Source organism: Bos grunniens, chromosome 1 (assembly GCF_055505025.1).
Source record: "Bos grunniens cultivar Pamir isolate PY7600 chromosome 1, Bosgru_T2T1.0, whole genome shotgun sequence".
Lineage (NCBI taxonomy): Eukaryota > Metazoa > Chordata > Mammalia > Artiodactyla > Bovidae > Bos > Bos grunniens.
This window is the reverse complement of record NC_141165.1, coordinates 108758115-108781868: the sequence shown is the minus strand read 5'-3', so window position 1 is coordinate 108781868 and position 23754 is coordinate 108758115. Positions and strand designations below refer to the sequence as shown.

General features: G+C 36.2%; 1 non-coding gene across 1 annotated transcript; it reads right to left on the bottom strand.

Moving 5' to 3' along the window:
• Positions 1-1654: 1654 nt before the first annotated feature.
• Positions 1655-1716, bottom strand: LOC147380065 (U7 small nuclear RNA). The gene has a single exon (XR_015135314.1). It is a non-coding gene; the product is annotated as a U7 small nuclear RNA (small nuclear RNA).
• Between the last annotated feature and the right edge of the window lie 22038 nt (positions 1717-23754).

The window sequence follows — 23754 nt, the reverse complement described above, 5'->3', positions numbered from 1 at the left end:
ATATTTTAAAGCTTCTAAATAAATTATATCAAAATAAAAAAAAAATAAATTACCCTAATTATATTTTCTATTTTTCAGTATAAGTCTTTTATATCTTACCTTGATTTACTTATTCCTAGAATCCCAGGGACGGGGAAACCCGGTGGGTCACTGTCTATGGGGTCGCACAGAGTTGGACACGATTGAAGTGACTTAGCAGTAGCAGCAGGCCTTTTATACTGTTACTGTTGTACCAAATGGTGTGTGCGCGGATGTGTATGCACATGAGTATTCATTTCTGCTTTTAACCTGAAATGCAATCAAACTTTTATGTTGAACTTGTATCCAACATTATTGCTAAAATCATTTTTTAGATCTAGCAACTTACAGGTTGTTTAGATTATTTGCATGCAGAATCATGTGAATGACTCATTCTGTCATTATTAATCCCTGTACTTTTTATTTTAAAATTGTCTTTATTATTAGGCAGTAAAGAATTTTCCTGAAGTGGAGGAGATGCCAGTTTTATCCCTGAGTCAGAAGGATCCCCTGGAGAAGGAAATGGCAACCCACTCTGGTATTCTTGCCTGGAGAATTCCATGGGCAGAGAAGCCTCGTGGGCTACTACAGTTCATGGGGTCACAAAGAGTCAGACAGGACTGAGTGACTAACACTTTATTATCAAACCGGCTAGGTCCTCTAATAGAGTATCAAACAGAAATAATGATAATGGACTTCCATGTCTGATTTCTAATCTTGATGGGATGGTTTTCAAAATGGGGAGAGGGGAGGAGAGGGTGAGATGTATGGAGAGAGTAACATGGAAAATTATATTACCATATGTAAAATAGATAACCAATGGGGATTTGCTGTATTTCTCAGGGAACTCAAACAGGGGCTCTGTATCAACCTAGAGTGGTGGGATGGGGAAGGAGTTGGGAGCGAGGTTCAAGAGGGAGGGGACATATGTACACCTATGGCTGATTCATGTTGATGTTTGACAGAAAACAACAAAATTCTGTAAAGCAATTATCCTTCAATTAAAAGAATAAATTAAAATTAAATAAAAAGTAAATGTTTAGCTCTTAATTTTTTTCTTCAACATTCAAAGTAATTGTTTTTTGTAAGATTTTGTGGATACGCTTTATCAAATACAACTTAACAGTCCTTGAATAACACAATTTTTGTGGTGTATTTTTTTTTCATTTTATTTATTGATGGATTTAATTTACTAATGTTTCATTGACTTTTGCATCTATGTACATACTAGTAAAATACTTACATTTTTTTCCAATGTTTCCCTCCAATTGCAGTGGTGGAAAAGACTCTTAAGAAGTCCTTGGACTTCAAGGAGATCAAGCCAGTCAATTCTAAAGGAAGTCAACCCTGAATGTTCATTGGAAAGGATTTAGAACATTGTCCCCTTTTGTTCATATTCTCTGGAAAACTTTACCATAAGATGGAAATTATTTCTTCCATTTGGCAGCATTCTTCAGTGTAGCACCTTAGCCTGAATTCATCACTGGTGGTAAGTTTTATAGTGCAAATTCTATTTCTTTAACATATAATATAGCTAATTAGAATATATCTTTATCTATGTGTCATTGTTAGTAAACTATATTTTAATTCTCATAAGAATTTTTTCCTGTTTAATTTTTATTTATTTTTTTCCCATGGGGGTTTTCTGGTGAGGATCAGAAAACCTCCTAGACAAATTCTAAAAGAGCTGTAACACTTTCTATTTACTTTTAAAACAGTTATTGGCATTAGTTGTTCACAATGCTTTTTTCAATTTCTTAAAATACTGGAGTACTTGTGTCAGTCACTCAGTCGTGACCGACTCTTTGCAATCCCATGGACCATAGCCTGCCAGGCTCCTATGCTAATGGAATTCTCCAGGCAAGAATACTGGAGTGGGTTGCCACTCCCTTCTCCAGGGGATCTTATCAACGCAGGGACTGAACCTAGGTCTCCTGCATTGCAGGTAGACTCCTTACTCCTGACTCCTTACCCATTCCCTGGAGTATCTGTGGTGGTTTAATAAATGTGTGAAGCTCAGTTGTGTCTGACTCTGTGCAACCCCATGGACTATACAGTCCATGGAATTCTCCAGCCCAGAATACTGGTGTGGGTAGCCGTTTCCTTCTCTAGGAGGATCTTCCCAACCCAGGGGTTGAACCTGTGTTAACAGCTGAACCACAAGGGAAGCCCTTAGTATCTGTAGTCATATCCTTCATTCCTTACTGATGTTAACTATTTCTTTTCCAAGCTCTCTCTCTTCGCTCCATTCTCAGAAAGAGTTCACCCTTTTTTCGCGTATTCAAAGCAATAATTGCTGTTTTTCTCTTTAGTATTTTGGTTATATCGTAGACTCCTTAAAATTTAGTATAAAATATTTTCTAGCTACCATTATGATTTATTTCTTTGATCTATGGATTATTTATTTAAAAGCTTTACCTTTCTTAACATATGATTTTCAAATTATATTTTGTTAGGACTATCAAGCTTATTTCCACTATTTTGTGATCAGAATGAATCTAAATTATTTTGTGATCAGAATAAATCTAAATCCTATAACTCTGTCAACATTTGCTTAGTGGTGAAGTTTTATTAATGTGCCATGTGTACTTTAAAAAATGTTCCTTCTACAATTGGGAGTAGTCTTCTACAGATAAATATATCAAGTTCGGTTATCAAAGAGTTCAAATCTTCTCACTCATTTTTGGTCAGATAGTGCTATTAAGTACTGCTATACTATGCTAAGTCACTTCAGTCGTGTCCGACTCTGTGTGACCCCATAGATGGTAGCCTACCAGGTTGCCCCGTCCCTGGGATTCTCCAGGCAAGAACACTGGAGTGGGTTGCCATTTCCTTCTCCAATGCATGAAAGTGAAAAGTGAAAGTGAAGTCGCCTAGTCGTGTCCAACCCTCAGAGACCCCATGGACTGCAGCCTTCCAGGCTCTTCCATCCATGGGATTTTCCAGGCAAGAGTACTGGAGTGGGGTGCCATTGCCTTCTCCGATTAAGTACTAAGAAATGTATATTAAAATCTCCCATTATAATTCTGTATTTCTATTTTTGTACTTGTGTCAAATTTTACTATTTCTGTTTTGATGTTATATTGTGTGACTACAAATTAAAATTTGCCATATTTTCATGACTAATTAAGCATTTTATTATCATGAAAATTTTCTCTGTCTTTTCACCTTAAATTTAACTTATTAACAGCTCCATTAATTTATTTTGGTTAGTATTTGCATAGTATTTGATTCAAATACTCTTCATTTTATATATTTCTATTATCAGTATTTAAATTATTTTCTTTGTGCCTGATAATTATCACCTGTTAATTAAACATGAAATCCACTTATATCAAACTGTCTTTTGACATTTTCAGACTTAAATAAACCATTTTACTGCTTATTCTATATTCTGCATATTTTATGTTTCTATATTTATGTTCTATATTATGTTTCTGCATGTTTCTGTATTCTGCAGTGTTTATCACTTGAGATACATATATATGTTTAATCATTCCATTGTCCTTCTATTACCCATATGCTAACTCATTCTTTTATCATTATAGTAGAAGATTCTAGATTATATCATATATTGCTATCTTATCAAGATCTAATAAAATGAATATTATTAGACCACATTAGTTCCACATTACCTCAATTTTATCACATTAGCTCATAAATTTCTCTGAACTAATATCTTCTTGCTCTCATGTATCTTAAACTTTAAAACTCTATTAGATGTAACTATATTGTTTTAAACAATATATTAAATGTTTTATTAATTATATTTAATATTAAAACAGCTAATATGCATTTTGAGTTACCAAAATATTTTACTTTTATTTTTTTTAATATTATTTTATTTTTAAACTTTACATAATTGTATTATTTTTGCCAAATATCAAAATGAATCCATCACAGGTATACATGTGCTCCCCATCCTGAACCCTCCTCCCTCCTCCCTCCCCATACCATCCCCCTGGGTCGTCCCAGTGCACTAGCCCCAAAGTTCTTTTCTGATTGTCTGATCTTCTATCTAGTTTCATTTTTATTTTGTTTGAAGATAATTTTACAATACTTCTTTTAAATAACCAGGGATGCTAGTGACACATTTTCTCAGAGTTTTTAAATAAAAACATTTTTATTTTATCTTTATTTTTGATGAAAATTTTGCTAGAATTCTAGGCCAGAATTGCACACCACTACCACCATACACACGAAGTTTTAAATATCATAGTCAGTCATGTTTTTGCTTCTGTTGTTTGCTCTGAGAAGATATATGTCAGTATTGTCATTGATTATTTGAAGACATTTCTTTGTCTTTCATAGCAACTCTTCCAGTTTTCTGTATCTTTATTTCTTTTATATATTTATATGTGAGAAACATGCCATCACATTTGCTGGTTTATTACATTTAATCTGATCAATATTTAATTTCGTGTTTTGGGCCATGATTCTAAAGTTTGCTTGAGTGAGTGAATGAAAGTCACTCAGTTGTGTCTGACTCTGTGATCCTATAGATTGTAGCCTTCCAGGCTCCTCTGTCCATGGAATTCTCCAGGCAAGAATACTGGAGTGGGTAGTTTATCCCTTCTCCAGTGGATCTTCCCAACCCAGGAATCGAACCAGTGTCTCCTGCATTGCAGATGGATTCTTTACCAGCTGAGATACCAGGGAAGCCTAAAGTTTGCTTAGGTTGCGGGTAAATCAAATGAGAATTTAAAATAAATTCTCCATTTCTTTATTTACCCTTCAATTATGATACAAGCACCTATTCCAACTCAGTTTAAAAATATTGAAAGTATAAAATTATATTTACTTGTAACTTACATAAATATGCACACACACACACAGACTTTTACTGACTCCATGAAAAACAGATATAGAATTAAATATAGGCAAAACTTAAATAAAACATATTTTCATGCTTTAAGATAAACTGGAATCCTGCTACTTATTGTTTGTTAGGATACAGAATGATGGTAAAGCCTATGCTTTCATGGTAACAAAATTTTTAAAAAATGAATTATTTAAAAGACAATAGCTTTTATATAGTATGCTACTTCAGAATAGTGGATGCAAGGAACCCTGAGAAACTGAATTCCAGAGATGAAAATGTCTTCTGTGGGTGAGCTAAGAATCATAGCTACTGAGGGAAAAGACAAAAGAAAAAATAATAAAAACAAAACAAAACACTTTTTCCGGGGGCAGACAGATAAAGGGGAGGCAGAATTCTTAATGATAAGTTGAAATAGCATGGTAAATTAGAAAATGAAAAGCCTCAAATGTAAAATTAAATCACTCAACCCAATTCTCCTCTTCCCTCATTTTTTCTGAAAAAAATTGCTGTGAAAGAGTAGCTAGAAATTAAAGAGAACTTATGAAGTCTTAGTGAGTTTCAAAGATACTAGATTCATAAACCGTGACACAAAATTATATGAAGTTTTGGCTATTACAGCCCAAATCAAATGTTTACAAGATTTAAGAGATCAGTAACTGTTATGTGAGCAGACAGGGGTTTTACTAAGAAGGTGTAAAAAACATTGTAATTAAAATAGCACCTAAATTTATAGAGTTTAAATATTTAGTTCCCTATCCTAGCTGCCAGATGAAGAAGAGAACTGTTAGCTCAGGAATGCAAATTTTAAAAGTTGTATTTCCATCTTCTCTACACTGTTATTTTATACCCATTATCCAGGAAAATAAAAGAAGAGGGGAAATTGAAAAGCATGAAAAAACAAAGAACCTGATACATAACTAAGAGGAAAATATTCAATAGAAACAGACCCACAGATGACTCAGATGTTGGCACTAATATTTAAACAATGATATGGTGCACTCTCAAGGAGAAAAGCAAATTGATTGTTTTCAATCACAATCAGTTTTGTGATGCTTCTTACCTAAACAGTAAAAATTTTTGTTTTTCAAATATGACTCTACAGAAAGGGATAGATTGAAGACCAAGACCATTAGGAATGGGATATGGGATAGACTGCTAAGTTGCTTTAGTCGTATCCAACTCTGTGCGACCCCATTGACGGAAGCCCACCAGCCTCCCCTGTCCCTGGGATTGTCCAGGCAAGAACACTGGAGTGGGTTGTCATTTCCTTCTCCAGTGCATGAAAGTGAAAAGTGAAAGGCAGGTTGCTCAGTTGTGTCCAACTCTTAGCGACCCCATGGACTACAGCCTACCAGGCTCCTCCATCTATGGGATTTTCCAGGCAAGAGTACTGGAGTGGGGTGCCATTGCCTTCTCCATATGGGATAGAAGTCCCTTTTAAATGGAAAGATTAAAAACTGCTTCCTTCACTATTTTGAATTACCTTAGAAAGGAAGACAGAAATAAAAGTAGAGCAAACAGGTCCAAATGGGAATGTGGATCTAACCTTTGGGGTTTGAGAAGGTTGTTGCTATGCAAATACCCATGTTTGTATAAAGGAAAGACATTTGAGCTGGTATGGCTCATCACTGGCAGATTTCCCAACACTTAGCACCATTTAATGTGGAATAGGAACCATTCTGATCAACTGGTGAAAGAAATAAAAACTAAGGTAGCTGTTCTAATTGACCTTACTCTCAAGCAGCAACAGGTAATTAAGAAATTCCTAAATGCTATGGGAGGAGAACACAAAATGCTAAGGTTAAAGCAACCCTGATACACAGAGACTTTTCAATCCAGAAGCAAAGCTAGTTGCTCAGACACCTGTAGTGGGCATCGCATCATTCCAAAAGATTAGATAGGATTAATCATAACATGGCAGATACAAATTAAGGAACCAAAACTAATCAACCATTTTTCATCAGAAAAGAGAGAGATCATGACATTCCTAATGGATCGAGTCTCTTCTCTGACTGACTTCTATGGAGTCAATAAAAGCCACTCCTGGTACTTAGTACCTATTTGGAGAAGATAATAAAAAGATAGTAGATGTATGAAACACTGAAAAATCCCATGCAAATGTTTGAGGAAAAAAAAAACCTCTTAACTTAAGAAAGACCATTAATAGGCAATTTCCAATTGTTTCTTTACTTCTGGAGTTAGTAACTGGAAAATGAAAGTAAATAGCAAAAAATATACACCTTATTTTTGCCTATTTGAGACTCAATCTAAATTTACAATTTACTGTCTGAATAACTGCAGCAGAAGTTTAAAATGTAATTTTATTTTTGAACGTATATAGGTATTATTTTTAAGAACTGTCAATAGGCTAAAAAGGCACAATTCTAAAATGGCTTTCAATATTGTTCTTTTGATGTTTAGGAAGATGAGGAAAAAATGCAAACAAAAATGTCTATTATTTAATTAATCAATTAATTAATTGTCCTAATCTCCCAAACCATAATCAAGAATAGGGGAAACAGACTCTCAGTGTGTTTGTTCCCTTCACACCACTGGGAGGAGGCCATCCACGGCAAAGCCAAAGCAAGACTGTCAATAATGCAGGGCACAGAATAAGGGTTTCTTTTGCCCAAACCTAAGGATGGTACTGTGTCTCCAGCAGTATAATGCTTCAATGATAATATTAATGGGAAATGAATGGGAAAACATGGGGATGTTTAAAGGAAGTATCTGTAAAGACCCAGCTAGGAATATGAAAGAGATTATACTTAAGTGCACAGATTAAAGTCAAATGCAGAGTTGCAATAACAATGTGAGCTGCAGCTGGTATGAGTCATAGCTTGTAAATGGTTCTTATGTGGATATTAGTACTTCCAGAAGTTCAAGCTGGTTTTAGAAAAGGCAGAGGAACCAGAGATCAAATTGCCAACATCTGCTGGATCATCAAAAAAGCAAGAGAGTTCCAGAAAAACATCTATTTATGCTTTATTGACTTTGCCAAAGCCTTTGACTGTGTGGATCACAGTAAACTGTGGGAAATTCTGAAAGAGATGGGAATACTAGACCACCTGACCTGCCTCTTGAGAAACCTATATGCAGGTCAGGAAGCCACAGTTAGAACTGGACATGGAACAACAGACTGGTTTCAAATAGGAAAAGGAGTACGTCAAGGCTGTATATTGTCACCCTGCTTATTTAACTTCTATGCAGAGTACATCATGAGAAACACTGGGCTGGAAGAAACACAAGCTGGAATCAAGATTGCTGGGAGAAATATCAATAACCTCAGATATGGAGATGACACCACCCTTATGGCAGAAAGTGAAGAGGAACTAAAAAGCCTCTTGATGAAAGTGAAAGAGGAGAGTGAAAAAGTTGACTTAAAGCTCAACATTCAGAAAATGAAGATCATGGCATCTGGTCCCATCACTTCATGGGAAATAGATGGGGAAACAGTGGAAACAGTGTCAGACTTTATTTTTGGGGGCTCCAAAATCACTACAGATGGTGACCGCAGCCATGAAATTAAAAGACGCTTACTCCTTGGAAGGAAAGTTATGACCAACCTAGATAGCATATTGAATAGCAGAGACATTACTTTGCCAACAAAGGTCCATCTAGTCAAGGCTATGGTTCTTCCAGTGGTCATGTATGGATGTGAGAGTTGGACTGTGAAGAAAGCTGAGCACCGAAGAATTGATGCTTTTGAACTGTGGTGTTGGAGAAGACTCTTGAGAGTCCCTTGGACTGCAAGGAGATCCAACCAGTCCATTCTAAAGGATATCAGTCCTGGGTGTTCTTTGGAAGGAATGATGCTAAAGCTGAAACTCCAGTACTTTGGCCAGTTCATGCAAAGAGTTGACTCATTGGAAAAGACTCTGATGCTGGGAGGGATTGGGGGCTGGAGCAGAAGGGGACGACAGAGGATGAGATGGATGGATGGCATCGCCGACTCTATAGACGTGAGTTTAAGTGAACTCTGGGAGATGGTGTTGGACAGGGAGGCCTGGCGTGCTGATTCATGGGGTCGCAAAGAGTCGGACATGACAGTGAACTGAACTGAACTGAACTGAACCTATACAAATTGGTATAAAAAGGAAATATAATCAAAATGTTTGAATGATGAACTATTTAATGGTTATTTACTAGCTATATCTTTGAATATGTATTGCATTAGAAAAAATAACAATGTAATTAATTGTAGTATACCTTAATGAAAGGCTTCTCAGGTACCAGTAAGGTAGAAGTAGTGAGAAAAAATATAATTTATTTTTTAACTTCTAGGATAATTGTGGTATAAAAATATTCCTCATTTGCTCCAGTCAAAAGCAAGCAAACATTGTGAATTTAATCCAAATTGAGTTACTCTCATTTCCATAATTATTTTACCTCAAATAAAAGCAAACAGCAATTTTGGATTTATTAACTCTGCATAGTATACATATTATTTGCATCCCTATGATCAAATCATATTGTGACTGATTAACGGAGAAGAAACAAAAGATATTTTCATAGACTGTTCACATAAAATATGTCCATTATCAACCTTATTAACTTTTCTATTTTAGTATACCTCTTATCCTTGGTTTCCACCTTCACATTTAAACTTGATTTTAGTTTGATAATTAATGACTTTATAAAAAAACAGTATTTTGCTCCATCCTTACTCTTATACATTCTTAATTATAAAATTTTATGAGTTTAATTGTAAGATTTTAACTCAGTACTCAATTATATTATGTTCTTCATAGTGGAAATCATTTAATATCAGTGTCAGGAATGTGTCTTTTTTTTTTTTTTACCAACTGATTCATGGATTATAATCAGTATAATCAGACAAATCCTGAAGTTTAATAAACATTCAGGGGAAAAAAATGTCTACAGAAAATGGAAAGTAGCTAACTCTAGCAATTTGACTGTCTTTTGGTTTCTTAAAGATTTAGTTTTTGTTCTAATATATTTGCTTAGTCAGTGAACAGTCTCATGTCTCTTGTCTTGCTCTGTTAGCCATACTGATGATAAATAGAACATTTAAGTATATGATTGCATTCTGGGGTTGCTGTTTTGGAACTCAAAGTTGGAACATTAACTGAAAATAAAATGATAACATCAAACTATTATTCGTCCCCAGTGCATTACTATACTATGAGAGGAAATTAAAATGAGCCTAAAAGGCAAATTCTTTACAAAAAGAGTTTTTCAGTATAGCTAGGCCATTATATTTATCAAATCAATGATTTGACTTTAATGAAATGATGCAAAATCTTCACAATTATATATTTTTAAGACAGATTTTATTTTATAATAGTTTTAGATTTTCAAATAAAAAATTGAAGATAGTAATATGCTCATTTCTCTATTATTAACATCTTACCTTATTACAGTACATTTCTTACAATTAATGAACTGATACTGAATAATCATGAATAAGTAAAGTACATATTTACTAATTTATCTTTGGTTTTTATAGAATTTCCTTTTTTTCTACTTCAGAATCACATTCAGGATATGACACTGCACTTAGCTGCTATGTCGCCTTAGGCTAATATTAGCTGTAACAGTTCCACAGACTTCTCTTATGTTTAATGACCCTGACAATTTTGAGGATTACTGTTCAGGTATTCTGTTATTGTTCAGTCATAAGTTGTGTTCACCTTTTTGTGACTTTGTGAACTGCAGCGTGCCAGGCATTCTTGCCCTTCACTACTGCCACAGTTCGCTCATACTCTTGTCCATTGAGCCAATAACATCATCCAATCATCTCATATTCTGTTGCTTGCTTCTCCTCTTGCCCTCAACTTTTCACAGCATCAGGGTCTTTTCCAATGACTTGGCTCTTTGCATTAGGTTGCCAAAGTATTGGAGCTTCAGCTTCAGCATCAATCCTTCCAATGCATATTCAGTGTTCATTTCCTTTAGGATTGACTAGTTTGATATTCTTGCTGTCCAAGAGAATCTCAAAAGTCTTCTGCATCACCACAATTTGTAAGCATCAATTCTTTGGTACTCAGTCTTCTTTATGGTCCAACTCTCACATATTTACATGACTTCTTGAAAAACCATAGCTTTGACTAGATGGACCTTTGTCAGCAAAGTGATGTCTACATTTTATATGTTGCCTAGGTTTGTCATGGTTTTTCTTCCAAGGAACAAGTGTCTTTTAATTTCCTGGCTGCAGTCACTGTCCACACTGATTTTGGAGCTTAAGAAAATAAAATCTGTCACTATTTTCACTGTTTCTCCATCTATTTCCCTTGAAGTGATGGGACCAGATGCCAAGATAGTTTTTAGAATGTTGAGTTTTTAGCCAGCTTTTTTACTCTCCTCTTTCACCCTCATCAAGAGGCTCTTTAGTTCCTCTTTGCTTTCTTTCTTTAGAGGGGTATCATCTGCATATTTTAGGTTGTTGACAATTCTCCTGGCAATCTTGATTCCAGCTTGAGCTTGCTGACTTTAATCACATGGCTGTGTTAGTCTTTAACTGATTTATCCACCATAAGGTTAGTTTTATTCCCTCCCTCCGTATTTTGCCCTTTGGAAGGAAGTTACTATGCACAGCCCATACTTAAGGAATAAGGAACTATACTCCACCTCCTTGAAGTTAGAGGATCTATATAAATTAACTGAAATTGTTTCATGTAGATTTGTGTTGTACCCAATAATTCATTCAATCATTTATTTACATCAATATGGATTCCTATATTTATTTTGTACTTTTGGCTTATAATCCAGTATTACTATTAATATATATATTTGGTTTTTCAACCTGTTGCATATTTGGCTACTGGAAACACTTTGAGTTGACTTCTGGTTACTTACTGTGTCTCTTTGATATAGCCACATCATAGTAATTTGTTTTATTTTTAATTTCCTTACTTTCTGGCACTGAACTTAAGGCTCATCTTGTGTATTTCTGTCTGAGTCTTACAATCAGGCATTTCTCCAAAGAGCTCATTTCTTTCATTGAAAATCATATTATAAACCAAGATCTGGGTATTAAGTGTGCTCATTGTTAATGAGGTGTCATTATCACCATCCCTCTCAAATTATAGAGAAAGGAATTATATGTATATATACTAGTGTGCATGATATATCTCTAAAATTTATATATGTAATAATCTATACTCATATTAAGTTAAATATGAGTGAATAGTGCTGTCTTCAACTTTAATACATTATAATGGATCATCCTAACTTCTTCCATTAGCTATGAACTTCCATTTCAACAATGAGAAAACTGGCCCCCACCATCCATTTATTTATTAATGCTTGATCGTTCAATTTCAGTATACTTGTAGATTAGTCTCAGAATTGCTAAATTGTGCCCTATGTGAGAAATAACTTTACGAATGAGTGAACAGGACTTATGTACAATTTCTGATTTAGTGTTACAAACTCATTTCCAAAATTACTTAATCCAAAACCATTTTCTCTCATGCCCTTCAGTAAGTTTGTTTCATAAATTTATAATAGAGTTAGATTGTTTTGTTGTCACATTCTGAATTCCATCTGAAGAGCTCATGAAAGCCTAAATAATTCTTTTAAAAATATATATGTATTAAAGTTCAATCTTTGTTCCATAAATTTATATGGGTTTTAAGAAAGACATTGCATTGTATATCCCTCATTATAGTATCAAACAAACTAGTTTCAGTGTTCTAAAAATTTGCTTCACTTATCCAGCTACTTTCCCCAGCCTCCAGGAACCCCTGGCAACCACGTTCTTTTTGCTATCACTGTTGTTGTTGTTCAGTCACTAAGTCTTGTCCAACTCTTTGTGACCTCATGGACTGCAGCACACCAGGCTTCCCTGTCCTTCACTATCTCCCAGAGTTTGCTCAAATTCATGTCCATTGAGTTGGTCAAGCCATTCAACCATGTCATCCTCTGTTACCCGCTTCTCCTCCTCCCATCAATACTTCCCAGTATGAGGGTCTTTTGCAATGAGTCAGCTCTTCACATCAGGGGGTCAAAGTATTGGAGCTTCAGCATCCTTCTAATGAATATTCAGGGTTCATTTCCTTTAGAATTGACTGGTTTGATATCCTTGCTGTCCAAGAGACTCTCAAGAGTCTTCTCCAGCACCACAATTCAAAAGCATCGATTCTTTGCACTCAGCCTTCTTTACCATCCAACTCTCACATCTGTACATGACTACTGGAAAAAACCATAGCTTTGGCTATATGCACCTTTGTCAGCAAAATGATGTCTCTGCTTTTTAATACACTGTCTAGGTTTGTCATAGCTTTTCTTCCAAGGAGAAAGTGTCTTTTAATTTAATAACTATCACTGTAGTTTTACCTTTTTTGCTAAGTCACTTCAGTCGTGTCCGACTCTGTGCGGCCCCATAGACGGCAGCCCACCAGGCTCCCCTGTCCCTGGGATTCTCCAGGCAAGAACACTGGAGTGGGTTGCCATTTCCTTCTCCAATGCATGACAGTGAAAAGTGAAAGTGAAGTCGCTCAGTCGTGTCCGACCCTCAGCGACCACATGGACTGCAGCCTACCAGGCTCCTCCGTCCATGGGATTTTCCAGGCAAGAGTACTGGAGTGGGGTGCCATTGTGTTCTCCGGTAGTTTTACCTTTTCTAGGTTGTCAAATTACTTGGAATCATACAGTATGGAGACTTATAGACTGACCCTTTAACCTTAGCAATACATATCTAAGATCCATTCATGTCTTTGCATGATTTACAGTTCTTTTTTTTTCACTAAATAACAGTTCAGTATATAGATGTATCAAATTGTATTGATCCATTCACTGACTGAAGAACAATTTTCTTGTTTTTAGTTTATAGAAATTATAAATAAAGCATTATAAACATTTGTTTGAAAGATTTTGTTTTGACATAAATTTTAAATACCTAGGAGGATAATTGTTGGACTTTAGTTAATATTATGCTTAACTTGGGGGAAAAAAAAAAAAAACTGCCATATTTTTTCCCAAAGTAATGATCCCAGTTTGTATTCCCATGAGCACTGAATGCAAGTTCCTGTTGTCCACAATCTCACAGGCAATCATGTTGTCAGTGTTTTGCATTTAAGCCATTTTAAACATACATAGCAGTATCTCTCTATTGTTTTCAGTTCCTTATAATAAACTATGTAGAGCATATTTTCATTACATATGATCCATTTATATATTTCTTTGGTAAAATGTCTATTCAGATTTTTTCACTTTTTTTTTAATTAGATTTTTTAATTACATAATGCTAAACGTTCTTTATATATTTTGAATTCAAGTCTTAGATCAGATATATGGTTTGCAGGTATTTTCTCCCACATTGTGGCTTGTTTTTGATTCTCTTCACAGCTGTTCATTCGCTAAGTAGTGTCTGACTCTTTGCAACCTCATGACTGTAGCACATCAGGTTTCCCTATCCCTCACTATCTCCCAGAGTTTGCCCAAGTTCATGTCCATTGAGTTTGTGATGCTATCCAACCATCTCATCCTCTGCCTCCCGCTTCTCCTTTTGCCTTCAGTCTTTCACAGCATCAGGATCTTTTTCAGTGAGTTGTCTGTTTACATTGGGTGACCAAAGTTTCAGTTTCAGATCAGTTCTTCAATGAATTTTCAGGGTTGATGTCCTTTAGGACTGACTGATTGATCTCCGTCCAGTCCAAGGGGCTCTCAAGAGTCTTGTCCAGCACTACAATTAGAAAGCATCAATTCTTCAGCACACAGACTTCTCTATGGTCTAACTCTCACATAGACCATGTACATGACTACTGGAAAGACCATAGCTTTGACTATTTGGACCTCTGTTGGCAATGCAATGTCTCTACTTTTTAATATGCTGTCTAGATTTGTCATAACTTTTCTTCTAAGAAGCAAGTGTCTTCCAATTCCATGGCTGCAGTCACCATCTGCTGTGATTTTGGAGCCCAATAAGGGAAAATCTGTCACTGCTTCCACTTTTCCCCCTTCTATTTGCCATGAAGTGATAGGACTGGATGCTGTGATCTTCATTTTTTGAATGTTGAGTTTTAAGCCAGCTTTTTCACCCTCCTCATTCACCTTCATTAAAAGGCTCTTTAGTTCCTCTTCACTCTCTGACATAGAATGGTATCATCTGCATATCTGAGGTTGTTGGTATTTCTCCAGAAATCTTGATTCAGCTTGTAACTCATCCAACGTGGCATTTTACCTGATGTACTCTGCATATCAGCTAAATAAACAGGGTGATGATATGCAGCTTTTCCAAAGTTTGAACCGGTCACTTTTTCCATGGAAATTTCCAGCACCATAAGCTTAAAAGACTATCCATTCTTCACTGAAATGCCTCTGTTTCTTTGCCAAATATGAGGTGATTACATCATATGGGTTTTTTTCTAGACTTTCTATTATGTTCTATTGATCTATGTGTTTTTTGTGCCTCCACTAGTATCACTCAGGTGACACTTGCTTATTGTAAATTTATCATAAGTCTTAAATTTGGATAGTGTTAATCCTCTGAATTTGTTCTTCTTCAGTATCACATTAGAAGTTCTGTATCTTTGCTTTCTCTTTATAATTTTAGAATCTCTTTATAAATGTCAAGGGTGTTACTCACTATAATTCTGACTAAGGTCTCACTGAATATATTGATTGGAAAGAATTGGTACCTTAACAATATTGAATCTTGCAATGCATGAACAAGATTATTTTGCTATTTAGTTAGTTCTTTGATTTTTTTCAACAAAGTTCTTTCATTTCTCACATATAGATTCCGTATATATTTCCTTAAATTTATAGCTGCTGCTGCTGCTGCTAAGTCGCTTCAGTCATGTCTGACTCCGTGTGACCCCATAGATGGCAACCCACCAGGCTCCTCTGTCCCTGGGGCTCTCCAGGCAAGAATCCTGGAGTGGGTTGCCATTTCCTTCTGCAATGCATGTATGCATGCTAAGTCACTTCAGTGGTATCAGACTCTGTGTGATCCTATGGACAGCAGCCCACCAGGCTCCTCCGTCCACAGGATTCTCCAGGCAAAAATACTGGAGTGGGTTGCCATTGCCTTCTCCGTGTATGGATGTGAGAGTTGCACTATAGATAAAGTTGAGCACTGAAGAATTGATGCTTTTGAACTGTGATGTTGGAGAAGACTCTTGAGAGTCCCTTGGACTGCAAGGAGATCCAACCAGTCCATCCTAAAGGAAATCAGTCTTGAATATTCATTGGAAGGACTGATGCTGAAGATGAAAGTCCAATACTTTGGCCACTTGATGTGAAGAACTGACTCATTGGAAAAGACCCTGATGCTGGGAAATATTGAAGGCAGGAGGAGAAGGGGATGATAGAGGATGAGATGGTTGGATGACATCACCGACTCAATGGACATGAGTTTCGGTAAACTCCGGGAGTTGGTGATGGACAAGGAGGCCTGGCGTGCTGTGGTCAATGGGGTTGCAAAGATTCGGACACAACTGACTGACTGATCTGAACTGAGTTTCATCTAACTCTGCCTGAAATTTAGCATTTCCCTCAAGTTTGAAAGAAAGTGAAAGTTAAAGTCACTCAGCCATGTCTAACTCTTTGTGACCTCATGGACTATACAGTCCACGGGATTCTCCAGGCCAGAATCCTAGAGTGGGTAGTCTTTTCCTTTTCCAGGGAATCTTCCCAACCCAGTGATTGAACCCATGTCTCCACTTTGCAGGCAGATTCTTTACCAGCTGAGCCACAAGTGAAGTCCAAGAATACTGGAGTGGGTATTCTATCCCTTTTTCAGTGGATCTTCCCAACCTGGGAATCAAACCAGGGTCTCCTGCATTGCAGGTGGATTCTTTACCAGCTAAGCTAAGAGGGAAATTATAGGTAAAAATCAACAGTAATAAAAGAAGTAGCCATGACTTTGGAATTTGCCACAATAAAAATCGTAGATACTTTCATATCAGCCACAGTCATTGCAGACTTTTTCAAATACTGCTATGTTAGTCAGTACACTGAAGTTACAACTGTTCTTAGACCCACTATCTGGATCTTTTTACTTCATTAATTAATAAACACAGATATATTTGCATAACAAGTGAGATTTTAAAAATAATTCGTTTTAGTAAATTATTATCATTTGTAATTCAATATGATTTTTGCATTATGCATATGATTTATAAGGAGAAGGCAATGGCACCCCACTCCAGCACTCTTGCCTGGAAAATCCCATGGATGGAGAAGCCTGGTGGGCTGCAGTCCATGGGGTCGCGAAGAGTCGGACACGACTGAGCGACTTCCCTTTCACTTTTCACTTTCCTGCATTGGAGAAGGAAATGGCAACCCACTCCAGTGTTCTTGCCTGGAGAATCCCAGGGATGGGGGAGCCTGGTGGTTTGCTGTCTATGGGGTCGCACAGAGTCAGACACGACTGAAGCGACTTAGCAGTAGCAGAATGATTTATGCATTTTAAAATACCACATTTGAGAAAAGTTTACAGCCTCAAATAGACTAGTAAGGTTCTTAGCACTAGTTAAAGAAATAAACATATTGACAGACAGATAAGAAAACATACACACATACATAAACAAGTGAATGACTACACATTTTATATAGAGATACTTGATTATCCCTATGTATTCTTATCTTAATGGCTATTTTAAAATTATTATTACTAGGAGTGTTACTACAGTAAAAATCATAGCTCTTCACTATTGAAAAAAAACAACAACAAAAACACTTTTAACCTGGGTGTTGTTTTCCTATGTTTACTATTTTTGCTAATGCAGATGATCAATTGATATGAGAGACTGCCTCAAATTCTGGTGCACAAAGATACTACATAGCCATTTCTCTTCTGGGTGTCATGACAATTCCAAAAACACTATCTGGAAGGGGATTCAGGTCTGTTCTGCTCTTGGATAACCAAATTTGCTGCATATTTGAAAATTTTAACAATCCCTGTACTTTAAAGATACTCAGAGATATACTCAAGGATAGAGTATGAGGAGAGCACAGAACATTCTTTCTGAAATCCACATAATCTATGTTTTCCTCATTTCCTATTGTATTCACTTTCTCCCCTGAACAAGAAATTCTGATCATCTGGTAATATTAGCTAGAATTTCTTTGATCCCAGTAGGTTAAAGACTTCTAAAAAGTCAAAAGTTAAGAGAAGTCCTCTGCTTGCTCCCTTTACCAACATTTTCTGTATTCATCTTTTCTCTGAGTCAAAGAATAATGAATATTTAGCTGACTGAATATGGACAACAGCATCTGTAGCATAAGATAAGCAATTCTACTGATTAATGGGCTTCCCTAGTAGCTCAGTGGTAAAGAATCCACCTACCAATGCAGGAAATTCAGGTTTAGCCCCTGGGTTAGGAAGATCCCATGGAGAAGGTAATGGCAATGCATTCCACTATTCTTGCCTGAGAAATCCAATGGGAGCTTGGTGGGCTACAATCCATGAGGTCACAAAAAAGTTCAATATGACTTACGGACTAAACAACAACAACCATTCATATTTCAAAATATATTTGTCACTTCTTTTGCTTTTTTAAAAACACTTTTCCTGATCATGAGAAATATGCCTTTTAATAACCTTGTAAAGAGCCTCTTGATGAAAGTGAAAGAGGAGAGTGAAAAAGTTGACTTAAAATTTAACATTCAGAAAACTAAGATCATGGCATCTGGTTCTATCACTTCATGGCAAATAGACAGGGAAACTGTGGAAACAGTGGCATACTTTATTTTTTTAGGCTCCAAAGTCATTGCAGATGGTGACTGCAGCCATGAAATTAAAAGACAATTACTCCTTGGAAGAAAAGTTATGAACAACCTATATGGCATATTAAAAAGCAGAGACATAACTTTGCCAACAAAGTTCTGTCTAGTGAAAGCTATGGTTTTTCCAGTAGTCATGTGTAGTGTGAGAGATGGACTATAAATAAAGCTGATTGCTGAAGAATTGATGCTTTTGAACTGTGGTGTTGGAGAAGACTCTTGAGAGTCCCTTTGTCAGCAAGGAGATCCAACCTGTCTATCCTAAAGGAAATCAATCCTGAATATTCATTAGAAGGACTGATGCTGAAGTTGAAACTCCAATATTTTGGCCATCTGATGGGAAGAAATGACTCTTTTGAAAAGACCCTGGATATATTCCTAGGAGTGGGATTGCTGGATCATATGGTAGCTTTATTTTTAGTTTTTTAAGGAACCTCCATACTGTTTTCCATGGTGGCACCAATGTATACTCCCACCAACAGTTTAGGAAGGTTTCTTTTTCTGTACACCTGCTCCAGCATTTATTATTGAAGAATTTTTGATAATGGCCATTCTGACCTGTGTGAGGTGATACCTCATTGTAGTTTTGATTTGCGTTTCTTTAATTTTTAGCAGTGTTGAGCATCTTTTCATTTGCCTTTTAGCCATCTTTGTGTCCTCTTTGAAGAGATGTCTGTTCAGGTCTTCTGACCAATTTTTTATTGGGTTGTTTGTTTGTTTGTTTGTTTTAATTTAGCTCTATAAGCTGTTTGCTATGTATACATTTTTTAAAGATTTATTTTTATATTTTTTGCTGTTGTCATTCTCAGAATTTTATTTTTCTATATGAAATTGAAGAAATCATTGGCCTTTGGATATTTGCTTCTGTAGCTCTCTGTGTTTATTCTTAAAACTGAACTTAAGCTAATAAACTAGGTTTCCTTAATTACATTAATAAATTTATTAAAACACACTCACTAGCAATCAAAACTGCAAATTAAAGTAGTAATAGGATATCATCATCTGCCTCTCAGAGCAGAAGCACTAATTTTTTTTAATTTTTATTTATTTTTTTATTTAATTAATTTATTTTAATATATCCAGAGAAAACTGTAATTCAAAAAGATACATACACTCCAATGTTCAAAGCAACACTATATACAACAGCCAGGATATGGAAGCAACCTAAATGCTCATGGACAGATGAATGGACAAAAAGGAATAGTACTCAGCCATAAAAAAATGAAATAATGTTATTTGCAGCAAAACGGATGGACCTAGAGATATAATGACACTAAGCAAAGTAAGCCAGACAGGGAAAAACAAATATCATATAATATCACTTACATGTGGAATATAAAAGAAAAAAAAACAAATAAACTTTTTTCCAAAACAAAAAGAGACTTATAGACAACAGAAAACAAACTTATGGTTAACAAAAGGAAAAGAGAGGTGGGGAGAGGGATAACATATGAGGCTGGGATTCACATATACACACTACTGTGTATAAAATAGTTAACTGGAACTTTCCTGGTTGTCCAGTGGTTAAGAATCTGCCTTCCAAAGCAGGGTACTTGGGTTCAACCCCCATCAGCAACTAAGCTGCCACACTGCAATTACTGAGCCCAAGGGCCACAACTAGAGAGCCCACATTCCTCAACAAAGATCGCACCTGTTGCAACTAAGACCTGATGCAACCAAAAATAAATAAAATAGATAACTAACAAGGGCCAACTGTACAGCACAGGGAACTATACTCAATATTATTATGTAATAATGTATAAGGCAAAATAACATATATAATATACATATAACTGCTACTATGCTGTATGCCTGAAACATATACAATATTGTAAATCAACTATACTTCAATAAAAAAATTTTAATGTACACATGGCATAACAGCATTTTGAAAGCTATTGCTAAATTTTCAATCATAGAGCTTTTGTACCACTTTACACTCCCACCAACATTGATTAACACTTTTCATAATGTGGTTCTCTTATGACTTTCTATGATCCCTTCCCTAAATGCAAGAACTCTAGCGATAAATCCAAATTTTAATAGAAAGGTCAGCTGACACCAGGTACTGCATTTGCCCTGTCACCTGGCATGAACTTCCCAGTTCAACAGCCTTCCCAGCTTCTGTTCCAGCCAGGATAACTAATATTCATCTGCTGGCTCAAGAGGTACACACTATGATCAGAGGTATTAGGTAAAGGAACTGCCATACTTAACTTCTTGAATTCTCTCAGAGACTTAAAAGATTTACGAAAGAAACAAACACAAGTAGCAGTTGACCTAGTTATAACTCTCTGGCATCACTTGGGATCTACTTAAAATAGAAGTTACACACAAGGGAGGAGATTCATAAAGCACATGCTATTTATGATACGTATAAAATAATTACACCAACTTAAAAGCAATATTTTGAGTAACTTTAAAATGTAAGAGCTATTTTAATCGCATGGTAGGCTAGAATCAACAATGTAAGTTAAAGCAAATTTATGTTTCCTTCTTATTTTTCTTTGACAAACAACCCTGCCATCCTTCTTAATATCCTCGCAAGTAAGGTCCCTTCCAGTGCCATTTTGTCATGTAATAGAGCTTCTTCCCTTGCTTCATACTCTAAAATTATCCCTCCTTTCCAAAATAAAATCTTTTCACCCTGTATACAATAAATTCACTCTCACATATAAGGGATTTGATAAAATTTTTTTTCACCTGAGTGGCTAATTACATACACATATACAGTGGCTATTACATATACACGTATTCTTCTTCAGATTACTTTTCATTATAGATTATTACATGATATTGAATATAATTACCGGTGTTGTCAAGTATGTCCTTGTTGTTTATCTATTTATATACAATAGTGTATATAAACTAGATATAAATTCCCAAACTCCTAATTTACCCCTCTTTCCTCATTAAGATTCTTAATAGCAGGAGCAGATTAGTACCTAAGGCTGTTGTTTAGTTGCTCAATCCTACCCGACTTTTGGCAACCCCATGGACTGCAGCCCACCAGTCTCCTCCTCCATTCATGGAATTTTTACATGTATTTTCATTTAAATACTAGAGGAGAATAAGGAAAGATGGATTAACCTAACTTGTCCAGTGATCCAGCAGAATCAGAATTTGGATGCAAAGCTACTTAACTCCAGAGTCTGCACTTTTCCCCCTCCCATCAGTGTGCAAATATTTTTCCTTGAAAACCTGTAAGATAATTTTCATAAATGTATGTATCCCTCACAAAAAAGAAAAAAGAAAAGAAAAGACCCTGATGCTGGGAAAGATTGAAGGAGGGAAGAGAAGGTGACGACAGAGGATGAGATGGCTGGATCAACTCAATGGACGTGAGTTTGAGTAAACTCTGGGAGTTGGTGATGGACAGGGAGGCCTGGCGGGCTGCAGTCCTTGTGGTCACAGAGTCAAACGTGACTGAGCGACTGAACTGAACTGAAGTTGTATCAGTCATGCCTTTTCTGTGTTTTCTGATGTTTTGACATCTGGAGACTTCCTGATTGAGGAGATAATTCCCTATGGATGACCGATATCTGGGGACAGTAAAAGGCTTATCTGCAAGTGTGCCTTCCATATGCAAACCAACAAATCCAAAGCCTGTAATTCCTAACCACCTCGCCTATTGAGCATTTATTCTTTGGAACATTATTCATCTACACTGATCACTTCATATGTGCCAGAATCTGCTGAAATTATTCAAACCAGCCAATCCTAAACCTAAAATTTCACTATGTCTTGCCTTCTCATGGAAACCACAATAAAGTCCTTGCCCATGTTTTCCTCTCACTCCCTCTACTTCCTGACAGACCTCAGTGCTTCTCCTTGTGCCTTTTTCATGGTGTGACATGTACCTTCTCTTGAGGACTATGAGTAACAAGCTCTTACTTCAAATGACAGTTATCTTCTCATCTGTTGGGCTCAACATGCTTGAATAAATATAAAACCTACATTTTAAAACCTAAGGATAATTATGCATCTATTAAAAATACATCTGTTAATTTTATTAGGCCAAGTTACAAAAAAGTTATGTGCTTTGTAAAAGTATATATTTTTAAGATGTTTAATATCAACTGCCTAAAATCCTGGAAAAAATGAAACAGTTTATATTCTTTCCTACAGTACTTGAGAGTATTTCCTCACATTCCTGACAGTATCCTATAAAATAATTCATCATAAAATTTTCCAATAAAGCAATATAGTATTTGCCAGTATGCAAATATTTTGCTTCCCCTAGGTCAGCTGGGCTCTGATAAAACACCAGAAAGTTAGGTTTGGGTTAGTTAGTTTCTCCTGAGGGCAGACCTTGTTAAGAACAGGATGCTCTGGCTTTCCTGATGGAAGCAGAAGGAGCTTTTCTCCAGTGTTTACTGTGAACCTGGCGGAGCTCCAGGATATAAATTCACAAAAGTACTGGGCCCATCAGATGACTGGGTCTTCTTATAGTGTTTACTCCTCACCGAGCACACAGCAATTAGTCAATTGCATTTCAGGTTTTCCTGCCCTGGCACTGGTTCCCATGAAGATTTATGCTCTGCTTAGGTAAGCTGTGATGCTTTCTGTATTCCTGTCCATGTCTACATTTTGGGGACAGCAGTTTTTCCTGTGACTTCATTTCTCTCATGGATCTAAGAAGAGTTGTTGATTTTTTAGTTTATTCACCTTTTTACTTGTTCTTAGGATATAGTGGTGACTTCCAAGTTTCTTATATGCTGACCCTTGTTTACTATACAGTACGGCTTTTTGAGCATGGCCAATACATCTGTGTCTCAGCCATCCTCTATCCAGTCCATGGCTGATGATGTTAATCTCATAACTTACTAAAGTGCATATCATCTGTAGCCAGAATGGCCCTTTGCAGGCCTTCTGTTTCTTTTTAATAGTTTTTCTAATTCACCTCACATTGGTACAAAGAAACGTAGAGTCAGATTAAGAATAGAAAAGCTGAGGAATCTACACTTGATGGAGGAGATGGCTGGCCTAAGGATGCTTGACTAGATATTTCCCCCCACCTCCATTTGTTAAATACAATCTGAGTGGTAAAATCTTGCCCTAGTCCCACAATAAATGCAGGGATTTTTTTCTAGGGGGCTATCAGTTTTCCTGGGCTTCATTAGCTGAATCTGTACTTCACAGAAGACTGTTCCAACCAGCTTCTCTCCCACTCACTTCTGAGATTATAATGGTGAAACAGGCTATATGAAATACATATG